The sequence below is a fragment of the Rana temporaria genome, chromosome 8 (assembly GCF_905171775.1).
Source record: "Rana temporaria chromosome 8, aRanTem1.1, whole genome shotgun sequence".
NCBI lineage: Eukaryota > Metazoa > Chordata > Amphibia > Anura > Ranidae > Rana > Rana temporaria.
Genome location: NC_053496.1, coordinates 57,344,304 through 57,363,829, shown reverse-complemented (window position 1 = coordinate 57,363,829; position 19,526 = coordinate 57,344,304). Strand labels below are relative to the sequence as shown.

The window sequence follows — 19,526 nt, the reverse complement described above, 5'->3', positions numbered from 1 at the left end:
CCTGCACATGCGGAGCTCTGCGGTGGGATGCAGTTGGTTTGCTGCCCTTAAGCTGGCCCCTGGAGGGCTTCCTGCCTCATTGGAGATGTGCCTCCTCCTCTCTTCTATCAGGCACCCACGTAGAGTCAGTGACCTCATCATCCCCTCCCTCCTCGCCACTGGAGCAAACATGACTGACAGTTTCTTGTCATTCTTGGGCACCCCCTCTCTCTGGGCTCACGTTACTGCCTTCATCCTCAACCTGGGTACCATCATCTGAGCCTGTACCCTACACTGTGGTCGAACAGTTCGGGTGACTCCTCAGGGCATGATGGTGGGGCTAGGGAAGGAGTTACTGATGACATTGAGCCAATGGAAGAGGGGGGTCTGTAGTTAGTGGAGGAGTCTGTACTGAGGTGGGACCATAGTTTGTGGAGGTTGGGTGACACCAATTTTTTCTGCACACCAACACCAACCCTAGTGATGCCACTGATTGCCACTACTAAAAATGTAAAAAAAAATTAATGCCAGGACATGCCATTTTGTATCCACATGCAGCTCAGTTCATGCTATGAGCAGAAAAATCTCTCATTCCCCATGACTAATATTTTGGATGTTATGAGAGATCAAACATATTCCCATTGATCTTTGGAAAATGAGTGATGATTGCAGACAGTATGAAGCCCAGCAGTCATAGAGTCACATGCTAATTTCTTATAATTCTGAATCAATCTATCCCTACTGGGACTATCAGTTTTGCCCCTAGAAAGCTGGTTGATGATGGTGCGCTCAATTCATCATAATGTAAGAGGAATAAATCATTGGTAGTTCAGCTACAAGAAAATGACATCTCTATCCTGGCCTTCTGGAACCAGAAAATACACAAACTAGGGAAATCTTAAAGTGATTATAAAGTACATTTTTTTTCCTATTATAAAAATAACAAACATGTTAAACTTATCTGCTCTGTTGTAGTGGATTTGCACAGAGCAGCCCAGATCCTCCTCTTCTCGGGTCCCTCTTCTGTAAGCCCGGCCTCTCCCTCCTGTCCAGTGCCCCCACAGCAAGCAGCTTGCTATGGGGGCACCCAAGCCAAGTCACAGTTCCCTGTGTCCATTTAGATACAGAGCCTTAACCTGACCCTGCCCTCTTTTCCCTGATTAGCTAGCTGACTTTGATGTCAACCATGTGATGTGTTGATGTGTTAGTGGGCGTCCTGACTCCTGTAGTCCAAGGGAGGGGGCGAGCACGACACTCCACACCAGGGAGAAAGCCTTGCATTACTGTGTGTAGTTACAGACAGAAGAACAGGAAGAAAGGATTTCTCAGAAGAAATAAGGACATTTAAAAGCAAAATGGAAGGATGAGGTAAGTGAAGGAGGACTGCACTAGGTAAAGGAAGGTATTTAGGGAAAAAAATTGTACCTTTACAACCCCTTTAATATTGTGGTTATGCTGCTTATTGCTGAGATGAAAGTGTGACTATCTTACCCTGTTGTTCACCAGTTCCAGTGCTGAGGTCTTCGTGTTTTTGGTGTAGTGTCACCATACAGCCCTTTTAGACTCATTTGGCATATGCCTTGTTGAGTCCATTCAGTTGTCCGGTAAGCCTCATTCCTATCAATGGTGGCAACTTTTCTTCTATCATCACGTTTGTGTTAACTGAAGATCAACTTTAACTTGTTTGGATTATCACTTCACTTATGCTATTACCGTCATCACAAATGGACATGAGCAAAGTTTAATCATCATAGTTTTTATACATTTTTTGCATTCAATTCATATGTATATTAACTTATAGAGCGAATATCATTACTCACTTATATCATTTTTTATGTGTTTAAGACCCTAAACAAGTTTTATACTTTTTCTTTCATTGTCCTTGTTTAGGACCTGTTCATTTTTAGCGCTGCGCTTTTCGTATTACTATTTTGTCTAGGCTGTTTGTCATAGGTTGTGCTAGCGGCTCTTTCATGCTCACTGACTCACAGCGCGGTGTTCACATTTTTTTTTTAAACAACCCTGAGAAAGCAGGAGCCAGCAGAGTTGAAAGTTGTAAACTGCAAGTGCAAGGGTAAGAACTATGGGCCAGATTCACAAAAGAGATATGACGGCGTATCTCCTGATACGCAGTCGTATCTCTGTTTCTAACTATGCGACTGATTCATAGAATCAGTTACGCATAGATAGGCAGAAGATCCGACAGGTGTAATGGACTTACACTGTCGGATCTTAAGATGCAGTACCGCGGCCGCCGCTGGGGGGAGTTTGAGTCGTAAACCAGCGTCGGGTATGCAAATTAGGAGTTACGGCGATCCACAAAGCTTTTTCCCGTTGTTACGTCGCCGCGAGTGTTAGATTTCCGTTGCAAAGATAGTGCACCTTTAACATGGTGTAAAAGTACTCCACCATGTTAAAGTCTGCCTGTCTTTCCCGCGTCGCTTTTGAATTATTTAAAAAAAAAAAAAAAAATTCCCGGCGTAGCTCTTTTTTCACGTCGCGATTTACAAAACGTCAGCGCGTCGTAATTTCGCGCAAAGCACGTTGGGAAATTTGCGATGGGAGCATGCTGCATGCGCTACATGGTACTACATGGTACTACATGCGCAGTACGTCAATGGTACCCGCCCCATTTGAATTGGGCCGCCTTGCGCCGGACCTGTTTACGATACACCGCCGCAAATTTCCAGGTAAGTGCTTTGTGGATCGGGCACTAAATCGGAAAAATTGCGGCGGTGTAACGTAAACCGGTTACGTAAAATTGCGCCCGCCCTACGTGAATCTGACCCTATAACAGTTTACTGGGAATTTTTTATTTATTTTCTGTTCATTGTGCTCAGTGTGTTAAACTAAAAAACTGATGCCTAGTACACACGGCTGGGATTCCCGGCCAAAAGCTCTCATGGCAGTTTTCCCAACGGGAAACCCGTACGTCTGTACGAGGCATGAGGGTTCATTGCTACTTTTAGGCTAGGATCACACATTTCCGGTTGTGGTTTGCAGTCCAGAGTCTGGTGCGTTTTTTTTCACCGGTTCAGTTGCGATTCAGGTGCAATTATGTTTTGATATTTGCATCTAAACCGCACAGGACCCTTTTCAGAAACGGATCGCAGTCGCCACAGACATGTAAGCCGGTCCGATTCACATGTAATGCGAATCAGATGCCGTTCAAGAAATGCATCCAATTTGCATATATGTGAACCAAGCCTAATAAAACAGAACTGTTACAGCTATACAGTAGTGCAACCAGTGGTCACAAAGTAGCTAGGCTGGTATGAGATTTATTCTGCAAGATGTCTTTGCAGCTTTAGAAAATATTAATAAAAGGAAAACTTGTCCCAATTTTTATTATAACGCTCTGAAAGTACAGTTATCAAAAGCACAAGCTCAAGCCTTTAGCGAAAAGCTACCTACTGGGTCCTTATCCCATCATAGTTATAGAGCACCACCCCTCCAGTGTGTCCTGTAGACTTCCATTGCTCCTATTATAATACAGACTATCTCTTCTGACATAAGCCATCCCCCTTATCTCCTCCAGCTGTAAACCCTCCAGAGCCTGGCTCCTCTACACATCCAACACACTAACAACATGCACTGATCTGCACTAACCTCTGCAGACTGCCAGAATCTGGATCTCTATGTTACAACTTCTTACAAGATAAGCTTCTCAAGCATCCTCATCTCACTGCATCTGCCATGTAGAAGATATCTTCAAAATCAACTTCTTCTAGGTAACTACCATATATGCCTATATGTTCATTGTCAGTTCTTTTTTTTCTTTTCTTTTTTTACCGTTAATATTTGATACACTAATATTTAAACCTGCATGTGTAATATTATGGAAAAAAAAATGCCTTTTCCGCAGAGGATTTAGGTCAGTTTAGGATAGCAGGCAGAATCTGGACGAATTCAGAAGTCTGATTTATTTTCTAACAGACTTTTATTGCCACTGATAAGTCTATACTGTACATGCTTATCTGAGCAAGGAGATGGCAGATGGTTTGTCAGGGTAATGAACTATGGGACTGAGGGAAATACATTTGTCTAATGTCAAAAGGAGAAAAACTGGATCAAGGAAAAAAAAGGAAACCCTTTATTATGCTTTGGTTTAATATTGTGGAAAAAAATTAAGTCAATTTAGTTGCTATAGGTAGCTGCATCACACTTCTTTACTCCAAGAAATCGTAACTTCATTGCATTTTTGCAAGTAAAAATTACATTGTTGGGTATTGAATGAATTCTTTAGAAAGTTGCTAAAATACAAGAAAAACACACTTCCATATTTTTTTTTTATGTACTTTTAAAAATGATGAACACGCATGTATCTGTAGTATATATATATATATATATATATATATATATATATATATATATATATATATATATATATATATATATATATATATATATATATATATATATATATAATTACATTTAATAATACACATATATATATATATAATTACATTTAATAATACACATATATATATATATAGTTAAATGTAATTAATATATATATATATATATATATATATATATATATATATATATATAGATAGATAGATAGATAGATATATAGATAGATCTACATATATATATATATATATACATATATATATATATATATATATATATATATATATATATATATATATATATATATATATATATATATATATATATATATATAGTTAAAGTAATTAATATATATATATATATATAATTAATATATATACATATATATATATATATATTTATATATATATATATATATATATATATATATATATATATATATATATATATATATATATCTAGATAGATAGATAGATAGATAGATAGATAGATAGATAGATCTACATATATCTGTATCTATCTATATATATATATATATATATATATATATATATATATATATATATATATATATATATATATATATATATATATATATATATATATATATATATATATATATATATATATAGATATATATATATAGATATATATCTATAGATCTATAGCTATAGCTATAGAAAAATAGAAGGTATATATATATATATATATATATATCTCTTTATATATCGTTTTGTAAGTAAAGTTATTCAGATTTGACAATATGTACAATCATCATATTAACATTGTTTTGTAAGTAAAAATTATTCAGATTTGACAGCATGTAGAATAATTACTGTATATTATGGATATATAAATGTGTACATAGTGTAAAAAAAATTACCTTTATAGAATTAAATATAAAACATTTGTTCCTGATGATTGTTTTGGTGGTTGAATATTATTTTTGCCCAGACATTCAACAAATGTAGAGGCAAATAATTGTAGATAAGGAATACTTTTCACTTGTGATCATCTTGTGGTACAGTACGTGTGTAATCACCACGATGTTCTTTGTCCACTTTCCAATATTTATTGGAAACAAAATGAAAGTTACAGCATGTAACAGATCTGCTAAAAAAAAATAAAAAAATCACAAGGAATATTATAGCTGGAGAGAAAATTAGATATTTTATTTTTTTGTAGCTTGTTGTGCAGCCTGTTGTTCCAAGTTAGACTGGATCTGTACTGTATGTTTAAAGGTGACAGTTCGGAGTAGCCTTGCATTGGATTGCTGGACAATAAGTTGGCTGTGTAGAGAAATGCAAGTTTCTGCCATGTTACCTTTATTTTCTATAGCTTAAGGCAGGGGTGTCCAAACATTTTTCAAAGAGAGCCAGATTTGTTGAAGTGAACATGCGTGAGGGCCGACCATTTGGCCAGACATTCTTTGAAACATTAAAATTTGGTCTAAGTGTGTACACCTGAGCCATAATACACTACGCAACAAGAATTCTCTTGCCTTTGTGGCTGTGTGTGGTGAAGAGATGAGCTCAGGCGTGTTATTTGGATATACCGTATTTATCGGGGTATAACCCACACCTTAACTTTAGGAGGGAAGTTTCAGAAAAAAATTAAATAAAGAACTGTGAAGAAAAATAAGGGTCAGTGCCCATCAATGCAGCCTAATCAGTGCCCCTCTGCAGCCTCGCCATTGCCATAAATGCAGCCTGATCGATGCCCATCTGCAACCTCAGAGGGGATGGGGGGGCGGGACGAGCACCAACAGATTACATACAGGAGAATCTCCTGTTTACACAGCAGCCTCTTTAATACAATGTCCCGCCTCCTATGATAGACAGAGGAGTTGTCCAATGGCAGCCCAGGAGACAGGACTTCATATTACAGATGCCACCGAGTAAACAGGAGATTCTCCTGTATGTAATATGACAGCACTCATTCCCCCCTCCTTGTCCCCTTCGAGGCAGTGCCGATAAATACAATATATATATATTTCGTGGCCCTGGGGGCCACAAAAGATATATATCCAAATTACCAGGTGGGCCACATTAAACTGGAACGGGGGCCGCAATTGGCCCGCGGGCCAGACTTTGGACATTCCTGGCTTAAGGCTTGATAAGGTCCTGAAACAAATTTTGTTCCGTGATCACTGTTACAAAATTCTGTGTAAATAGGTTGGTGGCTTTTTAATGGAGGTCACATGATCTGTCAACATATGTGTACATCTATAATGCAGACCATATAGTTTTATTTATTTATCATATGCATAAATTAAATTAGACTGGCTATAGTGAAAAGCCTTGTTTAAGTTAAGCAGAAGGAAGTTGGTGTAGTTGGCGCTGACTTGTGCATGCTTTAAGTACACCAGCTATTTCTGGGCTTCTTTTGAAAACACTACTTACCTGGCTGTGTCTTCATAAGTCTCAAACATAATAAAAGTCAGAGAAAATTCTGAATTCTCTGCACATGTCCCAGGAAATTGACATTTATCACCTGTGACATCATGCACTTTTAGGGCTCATGCATTCAGACACGTTCAGATGTACACTACTGGGCAAATGTTTTAGGCAGGTGTGAAAATGCTGTAAATTAAGACTGCTTTCAGAAATAGAAGTGTTAATAGTTAATATTTTTTATCAATTAACAAAATGATAAGTAAATGAACAGAGGAAAGATCTAAATCAAATCAATATTTGGTGTGACCACCGTTTTCCTTCAAAACAGCATCAATTCTTCTAGGTACATTTGCACACAGATTTTGAAGGAACTTGGCAGGTAGGTTGTTCAAAACATTTTGGAGAACTAACCACATATCTTCTGTGGATGTAGACTGTCTCAAATCATTCTGTATCTTCATGTGATCCCAAACAGACTCTATGATTTTTAGATCAGGGCTCTGAGGGGGGCAAACCATCACTTCCAGGACTTTTTGTTCTTCTTTACACTGGAGAAAGTTCTTAATGATATTGGCTGTATGTTTGGGGTCGTTGTCCTGCTGCAGAATAAATATGGGGCCAATCACAGGCCTCCCTGATGGTATGGCATGATGGATAATTATCTGCCTGTATTTATCAGCATTGAGGGCACCATTGATCCTGACCAAATCTCCAACTCCATTTGCGCAAATGCAGCCCCAGATTTGCAAGGAACCTCGATCAATCTTAACTGTTGCCTGCAGACACTCACTATTGTACTGTCCTTCAGCCATTCACCAACAAATTGCCTCCTGCTATAGCCAAATATACAAATTTTTACTCATCGGTCCAGAGCACCTGCTGCCATTATTAGTCACCCCAGTTCATATGTTTTTGTGCATAGTTGAGTCGCTTGGCCTTGTTTCCACAAGGGAGGAATGGCTTTTTGGCTGCAATTCTTCCATGAAGACCACTTCTGGTCAAACATCTGCAAACCGTAGATGGGTGTAACTGGGTCCCACTGGTTTCCTGTCAGTTCTGTGCTGGTGGCACTGTTGGACATCTTCTGTCAAAGTTAAGTAAGCATGATGTATCTTTTATCTGCTGCATTACGTTTCCTTGGCCGACCACTATGTCTATGGTCCTCAGCATTGCCCGCTTCTTTGTGCATCTTCAAAAGAGCTTTAAGAGCATATCTTGAAACCCCAGCCCTTGAAATCTTTGCCTGGGAGAGACCTTGCCGATGCAGTATAACTACCTTGTGTCTTGTTGTTGTGCTCAGCCTTGCCATGGTGTATGACCTGTGACATGAAACTGTCTTCCACAACCTCACTTAGTAGTAAAGTTTGGCTGTTCCTCACCCAGTTTTAATCCACCTACACAGATGTTTCTTTTTCAGTTAATCATTAGCACCTGCTTGGTATAATTAGTTATTCATACAATTGACTCTAACCCTACACAATCCCTAACTGTGCAAGTGTACCAAGTATGCAAGTGTAAAAATGTATGCTGATATGAGGCCAAAGGGTAGTCACACTATTAAATTTATATTGATATTCAAATATTGATTTAATTTAGATTTTTCTTTTTTTAAAGCATTCTTACTTTATAATATCTGACAGTCCCAGGTATTGGTGCACAGCTGCCGCCAGCAGGCTGTACAAATCAATGGCAGACTGTCAAATGCCACTGCTGTATGCCTGTACCCACACCTCTGAGGGGTGTACATAGGTGAATAAGCAACCATAGATGTGATTAATTCACGTGATTCACATGAAAATATGCTGATTTCTTGCTCTGTATAATTGAATGCTTCCGCCTGCAGGAGCCTTAACCTGCCTAGCGGTATTGCCGAGTGTGGCTAGGGGTGAGATTTCTGTGCTACTATCGGTAACCCCGAACCACACTCGGGATTCCCTCGCTGGATGCTGAAAAAGGTTACTTACCTTTTCCCTGGGATCCAGCGATGTAGTGTAGTGTAAGGCGGCCGGATCTTCCGCCCTATGCACTGTGTTCCCCTAATTCCCTTCCCTGCGAGCGTCGCGACGGCGCCAAATTCAAACACAGTATAAAGTAAAACACACTGATACAATTGGATTACAATAAAAAATAAAATACAGTGACCTTACATTGCCCCCCAGTGCTTTCTCCAGTGCCCTTGTCAGCAGATTTACTGTACTTTGTGACTGTAAACTGCACAGCGACCATGGCATCAAAAAAGCGCGCCTCTACCTCAAAATCGCTATGCGACCTGCTAGAAAACAGTGACAGCGATACAGAATCGCTTCCAGAGGAGTTGAGTGACAGCAACTCATGGGGAAGTTTGTCATCAGACGCAAAAAAATATTTGAGCGATGATCCTGCGACTGTGCCCAGTGATGTGCGGACTTGATGCTCAATTGATTGCGGTACAGAGCATGTAGCGCCACCAAGATTTCCGTTTACAGGAGCACCTGGGATCAAAGTGGATGTTAAGGATGACAATCCCCTGGCATACCTCCAACTTTTTTTGACGGATGAAGTTATCGCCAAAATTGTTTTGGAGACGAATCTCTACCAGGAGCAACAAGCTGCTACCCATCAGCGATATGGGAACCAGTAACCAGCGACAACATCTGGAAGTTTCTTGGCCTTATAATTTTTCAGGGAGTGGTGGGGAAACCCCTGCAGAAATGGTACTGGACAACCAACAAATTATTGGCCACACCTTTTTTTGGCACCGTCATGTCGGAATATACATTTTCGCTGATTATGAAATATTTGCACTTTGCAAATAATGAGGACTTTGATGAGAGTTCTCATCCAGCTCCAAAGCTGAAAAAAATTGGGAGATTTACCAGCTTATTTTGCATAATTTTCAGCAGACCTATATTCCAGAGAGAGACATTACTATTGATGAAAGTCTTATGGCCTACAAAGGTAGACTTAGCTGGATACAATATATCGCATCAACGCGTGCACAATTTGGCATAAAGTAATTTATGCTATGTGAATCCAGCTCTGGGTACATCTGGAATTCGGTCCTGTACACCCGAAAAGGGACCAAATTCTGCCAACGATTCAACAGTTTTGGAATGGCAACTGCTTTGGTTCTCAGCTTGATTGAGCCATTGCTGAACCAGGGCTACTGTGTCACCACAGAAAATTTATATACGTCCCCAGAACTCTACGAGTTCCTTCTCCTGAACAAGACGGACGCATATGGGACCGTGAGGCCTAACCGGCGTGACATGCCGTCAACCTTTGCCAACAAAAAGCTTGGGGCAGGAGAAGCAGTTGCCTGGCAGAAAGGGAAAATGATGGCACTGAAGTGGCGGGACAAAAAAGAGCTGACCAGGTCATAACCATTTATCCAACCATGAGGAAGCAACAAAAAAAATACTGATGAAAGTCAGCTTCATCGGATATCCGACGAAAAAAAATATTGGATCAGATTTCATCAGATATCCGATCGTGTACATACATGCTACATATTACATTGCTAAAGTCATGTTTATACTGTACAATGCAGAACTATTTTAAAGTTATTAGTGCATTGCTTAAAGTAGTAGTAGTAGTGTTTTCTATTGATGCACACACTGTAGAGAGACACAACTCTAGTCCCAGTGTGAAAGCAGGTTCCATTGGATGTTGAAAGGTATCACCCTGAAACAGGAGACCTGGGGCAATAGTCATGGCACCGGCTTAATTGGAACATAGACAAAAAAAAGACGCTGCATAAGTACTTAAAAGTCTGAGGGCAATGCATACCTGTAATGTTTTGATACATCCTCCAGGATGCCTAACTGAACAACTATGCAGAGCTTAGACAAAAAAAAAAAAAATTCATAAAGGAGTCCAAGAAAGTTTTAATGACAGATGTCAAAATGGGAGAAGCACCTGCGTCCGTATGACCTCTGCATCCCAAATGACATGTATGGAACTGCCTGCACAGGGATGCGCAAAACACCTATGCTTTACCATGCACGTAAACATGACTTCACACAGGCATACATATTGAGATGTATCTTGAATCTTTGGTAGATTCACGTAGAACGGATTATCTTTAGGGCGGCCTAGCTTAGCCTGTTTAGGCTACACCGCCGTAAATTAACTAGGCTAGTAGTGATTTTCAAACCACTTACCTGCCAATCTACGGCGGCGTAGCCTCAAACGAGCGGGCGTAAGGGCGCCTAATTCAAATGGGTTGGGGGGGTGTTTAATGCTAATGAGGCTTGACCTCACGTTTTTTGAAGTTTTTTCTTACTGCACATGCGCCGGGGCGCCTACATTTCCCAGGGCGCATTGCGGCTAAGTACGCCGTACGGGCCTATTGATTTTGACGCGGACGTAAACAACGTAACTCCCGATTTGCGGACGACTTACGCAAACGACGTAAAAAATTCGAACCTCGCGGCGGGAACGGCGGCCATACTTTAACATTGTTATTCCACCTCATATAGTGGGGTATGCCTGTATTTTCTGCTGTATGGAGAACTTAAAAGTCACCAACAGTCAAAAGTCAGCTATGGTTCAGAGTTGACTGTGTGCTACGTGAATTGCAATGAGTCTTGTGAATCCACTCAGAAGAGGACAAAGGTTAATACAAATTAAAAATGTTGTACATTGCTCTTTTTATATTACTGCCCTAGTTCACGTGACAAGTGTATGACTGTTCCAAACATGACCTGTGCAATGACAGGACAGGGGGCAGACAAAGTGTGGATTTAGATTAGCACCACAGACTCCCCTTATTCACTTCACAGTAGAGATCCAGGTGAAAGCTTTTTTTCTAGTTTTGGATAGAGTTAGAATTCCTATTGAAGGAAAGCGGAAGCATATCTATTTTTGACATAAAGTAAACAAAATGGACAAAACAAAAAAAGGTTTACGTATAAATGGTTAAAATAAATAATAACAAACCAGTTAAAAGGAACTGATTAGGATTAATAAGGAGTTAATCAGAAACAAGTGAATCTAAAAAAAATGCAGATGTCAACACTTATGATACACAGAGTGGGACTTGGCTGTCAAAGTGGCTGTCACATAAATGTAATAGCTTGTGCAGATCATGACTAAACTCCCATCAGGTTCTAAAAATCAAATTTCTCCCAACCTTACAGTGGTTTGGTACCTGCTAGTTAATATTTTTTCTTTTTGTTTTTTTATTCTCAATATATTCCTGTCAACTAAATTGTTTTATTTGTCTTCCACCACACTACAGGGTATAATACAGGATATTTTTGTTGCAGAGGCTACTGCCCAAAGTTTACAGATACTCTTTATTGCTGTACTGGATCCCTATCTGTAATTTGCTGATATCCATTGATTCTCTAATATGGTTGTATTGTTGTCTATTAATGAATTTCATTGACTATATGGTATGTCATGTCATACTGTTATGTTCTACTGCACACCTTAAATAAAGAATTGAAATAAAAATTACATTTGGGTGACCTCTCCATGTATAGTAAGGATCTAATGCTTGGATAGTCTAAAGTAAGCATCTCCAAAACAAGATTTTGTCTGGCCTCAGCTAGGGTCAGTGACCTATGGTCAATGTGCACTGATTCAAGAATAGGGCCAGCTGCATATGGTCTTCACTTTTGATGTAAGGGGGGACTCTGATGGGCTGCCCTGATGCTAGTGTGGGACTCTGATGGGAATTGTTTCAGTCACAAACATTTTCTAAAAAATATTATGTGGCACTCGTACTGAAAAGTTTGGTGACCTCTGGTCTAAAGGGATATAAAAGTAAGGCATACCTCAATTATTCCTCATTTCCCGGGCAGCCAGTGCTCTTCTCTGCTCCAGTCCTGAAATGTAGATAATGCCTTCATGTAATGGCAACCAGGAGGGGATGGCCGCATAACTGATAAAGACCAGAGACATCTTTGGTCCGGTCATCAATACTGGCACCGGTGGCAAGGAAGCATGCAGAACCAAGGAGTAGGCAAGGCAAGTAAGGGCTTTTGCTGATGAGCTTTTGTTCACTACAAGCAATTTTTACATTCGCCTACAAGTCTACATGGTTGTGAAACCTCTTTAAGCAGGCCAAATGCAAGTCAAGAGGAGGACAACTGAAGGTCAAAAGTATCTGTCAATGACTAAATCATCTTTAGCAGTATCTCAAACTGATATTAAACTGATGTCATGGCCACATTCCCAAAGCCCATGGACATAGACCTAATAATCAGGCCCCTTAGACTAAACAAGCATTAGATGATTAGACCCTTATTATATGACCGGGGCAGTTATTACACCTCCTTATGCTGGCCTTATATTTGTAGAATTTCATTAGAACCTTAGGGGGACAAAGTATAAGAATTGCTTGTCCAACCCATCAATGGTGCTTTTGTGTGCTTAACTAATATTGATCAACTTTTTGTTTGTCATTTTTCGTACAGCAAATGTTATATTTCCAGATATCATTTGACAAGTGCATAGGAATAAGACTAGTTACGATTTTTATCTTAATAGTTACAATCAGAAGTTTGCTTGTCCCCTTTAGATTCCAAAAAATGGAACAAAAGAAATGTTCCATTCTTGTCCTTTGATTTTTTTCCCTGCTTCGGTTGCAACTGATTGTCAAACTGTCCCCTTAACTCTCTGAAAATAAAAATTTTCTAACAAAATTCTACAGGTGTAAGGAAAGGTTAAGTCTATCTTTTAGACCTTAATTGAGATAGACAACCTCATTAACCAATCATGAGGCCTCATAAAGCAAAAAAGCGAAAGACCAAGCTGAACTTTTACAGGAAAAGGTTAGAATAACTTCCACTGTTTTCTGGATCTTACAGATTATTCTGACGTGAGGTTTTCACTGAAGGTAACCTTTTCCAATGCATTTTTTTTTATCATATACTCAGTTTGAATTGTCCAGTTTTGTGACAGGTTTACTGAGGCATATGTACTTACTTTAATACCATGGGGTATGTCACAAAGCACTCTCTGGAGATAACCTAGTGCAAAGACCAAAGCCAAACCTTACTGTAGCACAGACCAAAAGAAACCAACAAATTTGATCAAAAACATTAAAGAACCTAACAATAGGAGAAGCAACATTTAGAATAAGGTGTATGAAAGCCAACGGATTAGAGAAATCCAAAGGCAGAAAAACCCTTTAGGTTTGATTTTCCAGCTTCCATCTCCTAATAAAATCCATTATTTTAATTTACTACATGAAATTAACAATGGTATTGAAAAAAAAAGGCTTTATTAGAAAAGAAAACACTACATATTTCAGAATATGGTGTGTAAAAGCCAATGGATTAGAGAAATCCAAAGGCGGAAAACCCCTTTAGGTTTAATTGTCAAGCTTCCATCTCCAATTAAAAAACATTATTTTAATTTACTACATGAGATAAACAATGATACACAATAAAATAAGGCTTTATTAGAAGAGATTCTGCAGGAAGCAGCTGCTTCTATGACTGGCTGCATGCCATCCAGATGTGCCCTGCACGGTTAGCATGTTAATCCCCCTTCCTAAGTGCTTTTTTGTAGACAGTAATGGAAGCACATTGTCGCATGCTGTCACATATGCTGCATATAAGTAAATCGAATGCTAAATGGCACGGAATTCATGTTACTGTATTAATGTTCTACTGCAACATAAAAACATAGCATCTATTAATGGGCTCATTTCACAGTGGCTTCATTCGTTTTTTACACCATGGTAGACAGATAAATATAAGAAGAAAAATCTGATTATATTTATAGGATCTGTAATGCAGAATTATTTAACCAAGATTTGAACTCCATTAAATGCACTGCCCAGCCATGGCTAATAGCACAGTACCGAGATTAGTCACTGAGAGCTGCAGCAATTAATGCTTATAGCATGGCTACATGGTTACTTGTTACAGTTATGTAGGATTAATTGTGGCTAGGTCCCAATACCTGGGGTAAATTGTGTCTTTATGCCACTAACGCAAGCCTGATTGGCCTGGAAGCTGGTGGTGGTTAAGGGACGGGGGTCACTCTTCTGATGTTGAGAGACCCCAGGTGTTTGGTTGGACCTACGGAGCCTCAGCTGATAACCATGTGTATAATGCAAAACCCTGCATGAGAGCACATGTTCCAGGCGTGAAGAGGAATTAATGTGGATATAGATCAGGGGTGGAGTGGAAATGGGTGTCAAACAAGCCATCCTTGCATGTGTGTGCAGACATGGAGGCCAGTCTGAGCTTTGGGGAAGATACAGTACAAAGAAGGTGGCGCCTAAATAGACTGCCTACAGATAGCTTGCATTTCAACACAATTGTTTTTATGTTAATAAAAAAATCTATGATATTAGGTGCAACTGAAAATCTTCACAATAAAAAAGAAAAAAAAATCAAGGCCCCCTAATTACTTAATTTGATAGAAAGCAACCATTGTGCTGCTGCACAACTACACTTACAACTTTACAGTAACCAGTGTAAAGCAGGACCAGGATTCATTCTGTAAAATGACTCCCCTTCCCCGGTGCCTAATGTGCAGCAAGACCCTCCAGTGTCTATTTTACAGCAGGCTACCCCCCTCCACAGTATGCACCAAGAGCCCCTCAGTGCAAAGAGTGGAGAAGGACCCACCATGTCTAATGTGCACCAGTACTCACCAGTGTTCATTGTGCAGAAATCCCCTCCCAGTGTGCAGCATGACCCCAATTTCTAGCTCATATCAGGATCCCCCAGACTTCATCATGCGTTGGGAACCCTACCAGTGCAATGTGTGTAATGTAATGCAGGCACCCCCCCCCCCCTTAAATGCCCAATGCAGGAACTCCTCAGTGCCTAGTGTGTGGCTAGACCCCTCAGTGCCCAGTATATGGCAGTACCTCCTGCCCCCACATGCAATGACCAGTGTTTGGCAGGACCCCCCATTACATACAAGTATCCAATGTGCAGAGGGACACCCTTTTTGCAGTTTAACTGAAATGGCACATTCGTATTCTGAATCAGTGGCTCTCTAAGTAGCGAAGCCACGTGATAGACATGCCAGCCACAGAACAAGCACTAACTAGAACTGTTAGCAAATACATCACCCATATTTATTCTCAGGATTACTTCAATTAGCCAGTAGCTACAGAAGAGTAAAATATCGGTTTTGGGCAGAACTGGCTCATGTCTTGTACTCTAATTGCTCTCAGTGAAATATAGAGAGAGCATACCCAACACTGGCCTCCCTCTTAGATGGATTCTCTCTTTTCTCCTCTTTGGAGCTATTGTGAATCAGCATCCAAGGTCAGTCAGGTGTGAAATTAAGTAAATTTGAATAGTTTTGTTTATTTACATCTAAGTGATACTGTATGTTGGGTTAGTGCCAGCTCACCGAGCCGTGGTGAAGGGCCCAGGGCGCAATAAATTTTACTTGGGAATGTGATTTAACAATTACTTACAATGGAAGGCACAATGCCATTTTTTTAATACAATGTATGCAGAAAAATTATTTTACTGTGTAAATTTAACATATTCAAACACTATTAATGCATGAATAGCTGAACTACTCCTATAAATATACAAAATATTGACTATAAATATGCATACATTTAATTTTGACATTGGCAAAAATGTTCTATGATAAAAGATTTCATAATAAAGTATGTTTCTATTATTAGAACATTTTTCTGCTTTAGATTTACATATTAGATTCTGTTTTAAAAGTAGTGGATTCTGGTTTTTAATTCTTACTTCTTTTCTTTTATTTAAAGTGGAGGTTCCATCAAAAAAAAATTTTGCTTTAAACTGTAGCTTACGACTAAAAAAGAAAAACATTTTTTTTTTTTTTTTTTTACTCATCACGAAATCTGCCTTTGAAACCACCTAGGATTCTGACATCATCTCCCTCTAATGCTCCTGGGAAATATGTGTCATCATTTCCCAGGATGCAGTGCGCTACCCAATTATCACTCCCCATCCAAGACTTCCAGGAAGTAAGTGCCTGTAGGCTTCACAATGCCCACAAGCAAAATGACAATGGTGTAGATATAGTTTTATAAACTATCTTTTTTGAATATCTATGCGGATCGGCGGCGGATTGTAAAATAGTAAGTGACCGGATTTATATTATAAAAACGCAGGATGAAAGGACATACATTTAATACATTACTGCACATGCGCAGCGCGCACCAAGCTCTGAAGCTGCAAGCTGTCACAGCTGGGTGCCCACAGTTGAAATGCCGGCACCGGCGAGAGAAGAGATGGTTTGGGTGACCACATTGCTAGATCCTGGGACACGTGACTGTGTGTTTAACCACTTCAGCCCCAGAAGGTTGTACCCCCTTCCTGACCAGAGCACTTTTTACAATTTGGCACTGTGTCACTTTAACTGGTAATTGAGCAGTCATGCAATGCTGTACCCAAACAAAATTTGCGTCCTTTTTTTCCCCACAAATAGAACGTTCTTTTGGTGCTATCACCTCTGTGGTTTTTATTTTTTTGCGATATAAACACAAAAAGAGACAATTTTGAAAAAAAAAATATATTTTTTACATTTTGCTAGAATAAATATCCCCAAAAATGTTTATAAAAAACACATTTCTTCATCAGTTTAGACCAATATATATTCTTCTACATTTTTTTGGTAATTAAAAAAAATTAGCGTATATTGTTTGGTTTGCGCAAAGGTTATATTGCTACAAACCATGGGAAAGATTTATGGCATTTTTATATATATATTTTTTTACTTGTAATGCCGGTGATCTGCAATTTTTATTGGTATTGAGACGGACAGATCGGACACTTTTAACATATTTTTGGGACCATTGACATTTATACAGCGATCAGTGCTATAATGATTCACTGATTACTGTGTAAATGTCACTGGTAGTGAAGGGGTTAACACTAGGGGGCGATCAATGGGTTAAATGTGTGTTCCCTCAGTGTGTTCTAACTGTTGGGGATAGGACTGAGTAGGAGAGGAGACATATCGCCATAGGCGTGCGCACAGGGTGTGCCGGGTGTGCCTGGGCACACCCTAATCACCCCATGTGAATTAGAATTATCCAGGGGCGGCACCAGGTGGGTGGTTGGGGGATGCTTGTGGCCAGTGTAAATGCCCCCATTATATTAAAGGCTAGGTTCAACGTTAGGAACACATTACACTCGAATTTGGGGTGTAGCGTAATATGCACCCAATCAACTGTCTCCCACCACCCACCACCAGAGCCCTTCTAGAAACCCCCCCTCCACCTTTCCCCCCAACCCTCCCCTTCTAGCACAAATCCTTCCCCTAATCCACCAAATCACTCTTCCCATTACACATATTTGTTATCTGCCCCCCCCCACCCCAGATCACTTTGTCCCCCATTTTAATTATCCATTCCAGACAGAAGTATTTCCCCATCTCCTTTACAGACCTCTGACCAGCTTCATCCAAAGGGACATCCCTTCTTCTGGGCTCCTGGGCAATGGAGAGGGGCTTAAAGGGGGTGATTAAATAAAATATGTGCCTAGTCACTGTATGCACTGCACACATATACCACAGTCCTGTTACCCACAAAATATTCCTACTTACTATGTCACAGGTGACAGTCTCGCACATACGCACAGAACAAAGGATCATTTGTAAAACAATTTAAAGTTACCATTACATGTGCTTTTCTACACACAGAAAGTGATCACTTCGTCTTTCTGAGCCTACCTTAAAGAAGAACTCATTAAAATCAGCAACTGTTGGGACAATGAAGGCCGGGTACACACGAACAAACATGTACGGTGAAAGCGGTCCGTCGGACCGTTTTCACCGTACATGTCTGCCAGAGGGCTTCTGTACGATGGTTGTACACACCATCGTACAGAAGTCCACGCATAAACAATACGCGGGGCGTGTCCGCGTTGTCGCCGCGACTATGACGCGGCGATGACGCGGAGACGTGGGCGGGCCTGCCATTTAAAGGCTTCCACGCATGCGTCGAAGTCATTCGACGCATGCGAGGGACGGCGGGCGCCTGGACATGTACGGTAGGTCTGTACTGACGACCGTACATGTCCGAGCGGGCAGGATTCCAGCGGACGGTTTTAAAACACGTCCAGGAATATTTGCCCGCTGGGAAAAGGCCCGGCGGGCAAATGTTTGCTGGAATTCGGCCTGCTCGCGCCCACACACGACCGAACATGTATGCTGAGACTGGCCCGCGGACCAGTTTCAGCATACATGTTTGGTCGTGTGTACGGGGCCGAACACTTTGGTCAGAACAATGTAATGTACCACATAATGTATAGAGTGCAGGGGTCAGGAGTAAGCAACATACAAAACAACATATAGAGTTCATTGGTCTGGGGCAACCCCCTTGTTCAAATCAGAGTCTCCCCCTTACTCCATGAACCCCCATCTGAGTACACCTTTAATCAGAGTCCCCCTCTACATCAGAGCCCACTCCCCCTTACATCAGGTTTTACAGTCACCCCATACATCTCCTTTACATCAGGGTCCCCAGAGTCACTCCCTTACATCAGGGTCTCCAGAGCCCTCCCTTACATCAGGGTCCCTAGAGTCACTCCCTTACATCAGGGTCCACAGAGCCCCTCCTTACATCTGGGTCCCCAGATTCCCCTTACTTAAATCAGGGTCTTCATAACCCATCTTTCATCAGGGTCTCTCTCCAGAGTCACCCCCCTTACATCATTCTCCCTCTGCTGTCTCAACTAATGAGGAGGCAGAGTCCCCGGAGAGCCGAGGCACTCCCGCACATTTCTGGATCAAGATGGGGCTCAGGTAAGGATTAGGGGGGGCTGAGGGAGCTGTTGCACAGAGAAGGTTTTTTACTTTCATGCACGAAGGTAAAAAACTTTGAGTCTTTAGAACCACTTTAGG

At 40.4% G+C, this 19,526-nt stretch overlaps 1 protein-coding gene across 1 annotated transcript in view; it reads left to right on the top strand.

Moving 5' to 3' along the window:
- The first annotated feature begins 3,376 nt into the window (after nt 1-3,376).
- LOC120946958 (gamma-aminobutyric acid type A receptor subunit pi) overlaps nt 3,377-19,526 on the top strand; it is a 115,383-nt gene continuing 99,233 nt past the window's right edge. The window contains exon 1 of the mRNA XM_040361828.1: nt 3,377-3,710. The gene's annotated coding sequence lies outside the window, so the exon portion shown is untranslated. The remainder of the gene's footprint in view (nt 3,711-19,526) is intronic.